This window comes from Lepidothrix coronata, unplaced genomic scaffold (assembly GCF_001604755.1).
Source record: "Lepidothrix coronata isolate B3197 unplaced genomic scaffold, Lepidothrix_coronata-1.0 Scaffold54, whole genome shotgun sequence".
Classification (NCBI taxonomy): Eukaryota; Metazoa; Chordata; class Aves; order Passeriformes; family Pipridae; genus Lepidothrix; species Lepidothrix coronata.
Genome location: NW_016690234.1, coordinates 2,509,798 through 2,518,842, shown reverse-complemented (window position 1 = coordinate 2,518,842; position 9,045 = coordinate 2,509,798). Strand labels below are relative to the sequence as shown.

The window sequence follows — 9,045 nt, the reverse complement described above, 5'->3', positions numbered from 1 at the left end:
GGAGGCAGAAACCTTTCCTTTTCCCTTTTCCCTTTTCTCTTTCCCTTTCCCTTTCCCTTTCCCTTTCCCTTTCCCTTTCCCTTTCCCTTTCCCTTTCCCTTTCCCTTTCCCTGGTTAACCTTAAGTCTCTGGCCAAAAAGAAAGGAGCATTCTAATATAAAGCATAAAAACAAAAGGAAACAAAGTTGAGACCTATACTGCTGCTGCATAGAAAGGTTCATTAGCCCTGTTGGCACAGCAGTAATCAGAGAAAAAAAATCAGTAAAAGTGATGCGAAGGGACTGACTGCCAGGGGAGGACGTAATGCTTTTGCTGTCTCTTGATGTCTTCAAGCCCAGCTGAATGCCCATCTGAAACTGCCTTAGTCAGACAAGTTCTGAATTCCACAGTAACACGGTGAAATTTCCTTGGCTGCAGATGCAGGAGGTCAGGCTGCCCAATCCATTCCTACTCATCCTGGGAATCTGCAGGAAGGAAGTGCAAAGGAGGACCACAAGAACATGATGTTATTTGTGCTCTTGGGTAGGACTTCATGCCAGTGCTGATCCATCTGGCTCCAGCAGTGTTCCCTGCGGAGCCATGCCTGTGATGGGCGGTGAGAGGTCCCATAATGCCTGGGTGATGGGGATAGCTGCTCTTCACCCCTGCCCCATGTGGGCTGCCTGTCCCTGGGCCACTTGGGTTGTCCCTGTGTCCCTGGGCCACTGGTGCTCCTGTGCCTGTACCACAATGACCTTAGTGCTCCATGTGATGGTGAAGGTGAGGTCTTGGAGGGAAAAGACTCCACAGGCACAGGCATTTTGCCTAAGGAGGCTCCATGTCCAAGTGCAGGGCAAATGTGGGCCCTTCCTGGCTATTCTGCCTGGCTCTGGTGAAAAGCTGGCTCCCGAGCTCTCCCCACAGGGTTACTCAGCCCCTTAGGTGGGCAGATACTTGAGGGTAGACCTGCCTGGAAGAGTCCAGGTCTGCAGTGTGGTGAGGCTGACCATGTATCATTATTTCTTCTTTTTTCAATGTTTATCAGACTATACCAGTCTCCAAGGTATGACACAGCCAGGTAGGCCTAATCTTACTCAGGATCTGGGATGTTTGCGCCATCTTGCTCACAAGATCTCATTGCAGTCCCAGCTGCTGTAGCTCTGTTCCTCCTCGGGAGTGAGGGCCTGGAGCTGTGCTAGATACAACCAGATGGGGATGGAGAGATAGAGGTGTGGAAATATTTGCTTAGTGCCCAGGAGCAGCCTAAAAGGCAAACTGCCTGTTAACAATTATCAGAAAAATAATGCAGAGCAGATCACAGTTCTGCCACTGAAGAGATCCATGGTGGAAGTGTCCTGTGATTTCCATATGCAGCTTTGTCTGCATCTCTCTAGAAAAAGAGTTGGAAGAGTTTCAGAGAAGAGCAACAAGGATGATCAAATGCAAAGAGTATTTTCCATGTGAGGAAAAGGTGAATGGTCTTTTTAGACAGGAAAAGAAATGACTGAAGACAATTATAGTATCAAGTTCGGCAAATAGAACTTGTCTGCAGTATGATTTCTCTTTGTCCCTTCAATATAAGAACCAGCAGCACCCCATAAATTAGCAGGTAATAATCACAAAACAAAAAAGAGTTCTTTTTTTAATGTCATGTGCTGTGTCAGACTGCTTCACACAGGGTATGGTGGGCCCTCAAAGTTCATGTGCATTCAAAAATAAATTAAACATTTTAATGGGAGAAAAATATCCACTCACATTGATGGAATGCTCTGCTCCTGCTTCTGGAGCTGTGAGCTGTGGGTGGCTGGCACTGGCAGAGTGTTCTGGGCATCACGGCAGGGTCTGTGTCTTCTATACCCCAGTGCAGATGCACCAGCCAGACTCCAGGAATCAATCACCAAATTGCACCATCTTCTGGAACAAGCTACCAGTGGAGAAACAGAAAACAGGGGGTTTGTAGCTATGCTGAAACTTCAGAGTTGATTTTAAGCCTCTTAGACAATATAATACTGACTGCGGATTCCTACTCAGGGCTATCAACTGCAGCCTGTGCCAAGGTGCATGGAACCCCCTGTGCCATGCCTGCATGTGATGGAGTGCATCCCTGCACCAGCAGTGTGACTGACTCAGATCAGAAACCAGCTTCCTGGGATTTCCCACCAGCATCCTTTCAGATTGCCAGCCAGCAGCAGAGATCTGTGCAGCCATGAGGTGACAGGCACCAGGAGACAGCATTTTCTTCAAACCACGGAGAGGAATTAGCACAGGCTAGAAGCAGCCCCCCACTGCCCTCTGTCCAGGGTGGGACATGCTGCCTGCTGGGCTGGGGGGAAGGAGGGGGCTTGCCCTTCAGATATGGCTTTCCCAGGTCAGCTGGCCTTGTAAGCAGACACCGTGGCAAACAATCTGCCTGTTCTTGCAGTGTAAATCCTAACCTGATTCTCTCAAAGCTCCTGCTGTTGTGCTACTGTGGTGCTAAGCAATGTCTGCATGGTGGAATACAATGCTATACCTTAAATACTTAAAATTAATTGAGAGCAGTGGGGGTTTTGTGCTGTGGGACCACACCAAGACCACTGATTGTTTACAGTCCTGTAGGTTAGAGCAGCAAGGCAGCTGCATGGGTTGCCTGGGCAGGATGGGCAGAATGGACAGGCCACTAAAGCAGCTCCTGGAGTCAGTTGCATGGTGCTGTTCCTGTTGTCACTTCAAGCAGTGCCTCTGCTTTGTCACACACTTCCTATTTTGCGGCACACTGCTCTCTGCAGCGCAATCACAAATCCTCCATCTTTTTATCAAGGTGATTCCTGATCACCATTATTTTTGCATACCTTCTACTACAAGAAAGAAGAGGCAAATACTGAGCTGCAGTGAGTGCTTAGCCGGCACAGTAACCAGCCAAATTCCATATTAGCAGCATGGTTTAAATGCCTGGCCTGGTTCTACGTGGTGACCAAGAACACAGTGAGTGGAAGGGGCCCCTGCTCTGGTTTGGTAATGCTCCCCTATTTCCTCTATTTCTGGAGTTCATTAGTACAATATCAAAATTACAGACCACAACACTTTCCATTTCTTTCCTTCATTCTGAATTAAAGACCTTCTACTGAAGACTCTCACTTCAAAAACCAGCCAGGCACTTTCTAATATCAAGCAAAATGCCTGAAGAACAAATTGCTCCTATCAGAAATAAAGCATTTTAGTTCTGCCACAAGCAGAGAGATCTGTGTTTATAAGTCCCTCCAAAGGCAACTCCATCTTTCCTGCTTTCCTCTCATTTTCTTTTGATGCACAAAGCCTGCACACTGCAGTGTTGTGATTGGATTCAGCTTTGGAGCAATGTAATTGTAAATATTCATTGGAATCCAAGCTAGTTTTCCCAAGTCTCTCTTAAAGGCTCTGCAGCTATACAAACAGCCGTGGTTCTGCATTAGCCTCACAGCCTGGAGGCTGCCTATTCCTCCCCAGCCCCAAAGTCTGCTCCTTCAGAGGCTGCATGGAGAGAAATCAGCCTTGCTGACCATTTTAGTCAATGCTCTATTATTTTCTTTATTCCCTCTTTAATGCCTGTGTTGTAGAACTGACTCTCAGATCCAGGTGCCCGGTGGGGTTCCTTGCTGGTGTCTACACAAATAACAGCTCACCTCAGCTCACAGTTCCCCTGGCTGCTGTGGCCATGTGTTTCTGTCCCTGTCTCTCTGCTGACAGTGATGAGATGTCTGCGAGTGGCTCTGTGTCCTGATGTATGGTATATGGTACATGGTATAGGGTACACGGTGTAGGGTATTGTGCCTGTGACCATTCCACCCTCCTCTGAGGATGCTCCATGGCTGCCCTTGCACAGTGGGGCAAGGCCAAAGGCAGCAAACTCCTACAGCTTCCAGGGAGCTGAGCCCCGTACATCAGCCAGACTCTGCCCTAGTGGTGCCTGGGCCAAACCCTGCATAGCCAAGCTGTGAGCCCCAAACCGACCATGCTCCCCAGGTGGTCTCTGACTGCAGCCATGTCCTGCACAACTCATTTGCAGAGCAGCACATGTAAGAAACTGCACACAGCTATTCTGATGAGAAGGAAAATTGAATCCAAAAGTTCTGATAGCAAATCTATCCTCCCATCTCTGCCTCATCCACTCTTGTGTTCCCCACCACGGGTGGGACTGCACTGCTCCGGCCAAAGCCTGCGGCACAGCGGCACATGTCATGCAGATGGTGGTATCAGAGCCTTCATCACCCACTGACATCCTCCAGGCTCTGCTTGCTCCTTTCAGCATGTTACAGCACATGTTCTGCCTCCCAGGGAACCTGGCACCAGGCAGGTCAGCAGTAAAAGGGGCAACACTGAAGGTGATGTGGTGGGGCTCTGGGAAAGGTAGAGCTGTGTTTCAAGTTATGAACAGGGATAGATTTAGGAAATGAGCAAGGCTGGCATGAACCTCAAGAGACTGATAGTCCATCTCCCAATTCTGAGACAGGGGAACCTACAAGTGCTGTGTGTATTGTGTATCTGTCCTTAAAGCTCTCCTGTAATGCAAGATCCTCAGAGCCTGGCAGTCTGTCACCTGTTCTGTTCTCCTCCCCTTTAGAAAACTGTTCCTAACCCGGATCTGTTCTGATGCAGGCTCTGGCCATTAGTTCTTGTGTGTTCCTTTATGGACACGGAGAACAGATGGCTTTGTTCTTCCTTCCAGGAGTTACTTAGATACAGCTGGTGTTGTGAATTTCCTCGGTCATGCAAAAATTAAAAATAAGAACAAAACCAACAAAACAGCCAGATCATAAATAACAAAAGAAACCCTGTCTAGTGGAACTCCCAACCACACAGAGCAACATCTATGAGTGCCCTGTGAGAGCAGATGAAGTAACAAGGCCTTTATAAAGATAACAGCTCCCAGAGTCACAACAGCCCATGGAGAGAAATGCCCTACTCCTGTAGATTCATTTCTTCTGGGGGCAGCCACCAAACTGTCCTCTTCATCTCCTTTCATACCCCAGAGGCATCAGCTCAAAGCCAGCTGCCTTCAGATGTGATGAAGGAGATATCCCTGGGGAAAATCCAGCCTCCAGCTGAAGGGAAGGAACGTGGACAACCAGATGGTCATGAGGAGGGGCTGGATGGTGAGATGTGCCCGGTGGCAGGGGCAAAAGGAACCAGTCTCTGGGGTCCCTGTGGGAAGCCACCCTCTCTTCTCCAGATACAACACATTGCATTTCTCCCACCTGTGGTGTGACACCATGACTCCTCAGTGTCTGCCAGGGAGGGAGCATGCCAGTGGACTTGTCTGCAGGACCTGACACACAGCCTGGAGCCCCATCAGGGTCCCTAGTGTGAGAACACAATGGTCCTTTTGCTGCACAGTCCCTGTGCAGAGGAGTCTTCCTGGCATGAGCTGAAAGCACAGTCCTTCCCTTCCAGCTCCATTTTCCAAAGCAGCCAGAGCAGTGTTCTTCGGCGCTCCCGCTTGGATGATTTATCCAGGTCATGGTGAGGACAGCTGGCTAACTGAGGTTAACAGCTTTCTCGGTTTCATTTCAAAAAGACATTAGCATGGGGGCTGTATTAAAGAACGATATGCCAAATCCTGATTCATTCACCAGGAAAGCTCATGATCAGGTGGGGGACTGAGATGACAGGCAGGGCTGCGCTGCCAGCCTTTCCGTAAAGGGCAGGACCATAACTCATGCTCCCAGTGTTAAATTACACCTGGCACTCCTTGCAGAGGACTCCTGGTGTGTGCTGCCTGCTGCAGGCACCCGGGACCACCAGCCTTGGGAGCCCTGAGCCCCCACATCAGGAGATTTATCAGCAACTGGGGCTGGCTCAGAAAAATATATCGGAGCCCTTCTGTCTGGAAGAAGGATGATGGGAAGGAAATATGACAGAGGTCTATAAAATCAGAAATGTCACAGGAAGGTGACTAAGGAGTGACTGTTCATGGTCTCTTCCAATAAAACAGTGGAAATTGTCAGGGGACAGGTTCAAAACAAACCAAAGGAGTTGGCTTTCTCATCCCATGCATGGTCAAGCAGGGGAACTCGCTGTTACAGGACATTGCAGAAGTTGGATAAGATCTGAGTTACAAAATTAGTTTGACAAGTTAGAGATGAAAATTCCTCAAGGGCTGTTAAACACAAAGACTCCTGCTTGGGCTCAGGAAGCCCTTTCACCACAGAAGGTGGGCGAGCGTCTTGTGGTGATATCACAGATTTCTCCTGCTTTTCCCAGGGGAAAAGAGCTCCTTCCCAGGCAGGGGCATAAGCTGCCGCCAGACACAGAGCCAGGTGGAACACTGTTCTGCCACAGAATTGTGTTATATTTTTATGTAACAGGGCTTGATGCTCAGTACTTTAATTGGGAGTTTTGTAAGAGAAAGTTGAGAGCTGGGCTGTTTTATCTGCCACTTTCACACCAAAACCAGGAATGAAACTCAGCTGAATTTGGTATCAATGGATGGGGAGATGGGAAGGGAATAAGAAGAAACAGAGTGTGATTCCCACCCTCCCATGCTGGGCTTGCACAAATCAGCAGACAGTCACCCATATGCATGTGCAGAACGCCTCCATCCACACACACAGACAAAGGCACACACGTCCTGCTCCCGCCTTCACTGTGGGCAGTCGGAGCGAGGGCTCACCGTTCACAGCTCAGCCCACGCGCTGGGCTGGCTCCTCACACAGAACAATGGATGATGTGGGAGTAAATGGAACAACATCTCATTACCTTCCTTCAAATGCAATGAATGTAATCAGTGCATTGTGTCCATATATGATGCAATATATGTATTATTCTATATATATGAACATATTCATATGAATATATTAATCACCACCACATTAAATGAAACAAAATGTTTCCCCTTTGACTAATAAAAGGGACCCCCCATCCTGATTTTAAATGCTACGCAGTGAGTTGCTGCTCAGACAAACCAGTGTTGCTGAGTTCATCCTGCCATCCAGCACCACCTGGTGCTCCAATGTCAAAAGTACCTGGTTTATTCTACTAGAACCCTGAGCATATTTAACTATCAAGTTGTTAAAATAGACACTTTTTTTTAACGTCTTATGCGGTGCTGAAGGGGACAACAAAGGGGTACAGGTTAAGCAAGTAATGCTGCAGTGTGTGGCAGCAGCTGCCCAGGTTTCCAGGACCAGCTCTCCTCACCCCTGTTTGCCATGTAGATCCGAATGAGAGCTTGTGGTCAGAATACACTGAGGAATGCCGTGGAATGCCGGTGCCCAAGCAGACATCAGGCAGACAGCCAGATGGCTGCAGAGGCGGGAGCGACTGTGCTCTCCCAAGCCAGGCTCACATGCCAGAGGAACACACTGAGCAAAGAGTCTGACTCCTACAGCTTCTGAAACACAGGGGTAGGAGAGGGGGTCTGTAGCAGCACAGGGGCAAACAGACCCAGCATGGAGCAGACTGGCCCAGGCTCCCCAGCAGGCCTCCAGCAGGAAATGAGGGTGCTCCTACCCTGATGTCCGGGAACAAACTGAGGGTTTTATCCACAGCAAAATAGCTGAACAGGTCTCAGCAAGCCTCATCTCCTGGCTCACGGCACGTCACTGTCACCACCAGCTAGGACAGTGCTGTCCTGCGGCAGTGTCTTTGCGGCCACCCTGTTCCCATCTCTCCGAGGTCAGCAGCAGGAGCAACACCCAGGACATCTGTGCGTGACAGCCATCACACCCCCACACCAACTGCGATCCCAGCACCCATTTACAGCCAGCAGAGCTGTGGCCATCTCCCTGCTGCCCTCAACCTTCCCCTCCTCACTGGGAGGTGACGGACTCTACTCTAGCATTTTCAGCCCTTTCTTATGCTACCATGTAAATGAGAGCAGCAGATTATCACTATTGTTGTGAATGCATCAGAGTTCCCTTCTCAGCCTGGGCTTCCAAGCTATACCAGGCTGGCATCTTCTCCTACCTGCTCCGAGCTCCCTCCCGCAGCTGGTGGCTGGCCCCCAGGTTCTGGCTGAGCTGCTGGTCCGGCTGCATTTCTGCTCCAGTTCTGCCTGCCTCTCCCTCTGCTTGGTCTGCAGTTGATAGATCCTCTGCTCTTGAGCATCCAGCTATTGACCCGCCCAGGGAAAGAAAGAAAAAATGGAAAAAAAAATCAATTAATACTAAACGGCTTAACAAAACCCCGAACAGCACAGGCCTGATGTTGCTGGGGGTGGGGATTGGCAGGAGTAGACACCCCCCCACACATCAGCTGCAAAAATCTGATGTTCTGGGGACAGGAAGCCAATATGGTAGGTGCGATTTGACATGCTCACCTGCAGCAACCAGACATGTCCAACTCAGGGAAGGCAGAGACTCCACTGCACCAGGGCACCTGCCTCTGCTCATGGAGGGGTATCAGATTGCCTGGGTGAGGGAAGCAAAGAGCAGCTGAGCAAGACCAAAGTTATTCTAACCAGTAACTAAACACCCAGCTGCTGTTCTGGCTGCGTGCTGAGCTCTTCAGGCATTTCCCCTGCGCTGTCCTTGGAGCAGAGGGGAAGGGGCTCAAGTACCCCACAGTTTGGCCATCCGCTCCTGTCCTGCCTGAACAGGAGCAGCTCTGGGGGCTCAGCATTTTCACTTCTTGGTGTTCCAGGTGTAAGGAGTTTACACAGGGTGGGAGCAGGGAAGGATCATGGATGTCAACTAAGGAGCACTAGCACAACGACTCGAATATTGACCCAGTGCGGCAACAGTCCTGAGGCGAAGACACTCTCCCAATGACTTGGCAATGGATACCTCAGGGATGCTTGCTCACCTTCTTCAGATGGGTGAGAGGAGCCACAACCGGCTGGCTCTGCGTGGCTCCTGTCCTGCTCAGAATGGGGAGGTAAGAGAAAATGCTGGCCAAGCAGCTCAGGAATTGGTCTGCTTGGTGGTTTAATTTAGCACAAGAACTCCTCTGCGCTGCTGGCTGCGGACTGTGCCGTGCTCTGCCATAACCAAGGGTCCTGTGTGCAGCGACACTGTCACTGCAGCTGTGAACAGCATCTCACCTCTGCTGCCCAGGTGTGCCCAGAAGCAGTGCTGTGTCCTGGGAAAAGGGGCCTCCAGAGCTTCCTAT

At 49.9% G+C, this 9,045-nt stretch overlaps 1 long non-coding RNA gene across 1 annotated transcript; it reads right to left on the bottom strand.

Annotated features, from left to right (window-relative positions):
- Positions 1-520: 520 nt before the first annotated feature.
- LOC108498065 lies at positions 521-8,989 on the bottom strand. The gene is made up of 3 exons (XR_001875056.1): positions 8,255-8,989; positions 7,903-8,047; positions 521-1,903 (listed from the first exon to the last, which is right to left on the bottom strand). It is a non-coding gene; the product is annotated as an uncharacterized LOC108498065 (long non-coding RNA).
- Between the last annotated feature and the right edge of the window lie 56 nt (positions 8,990-9,045).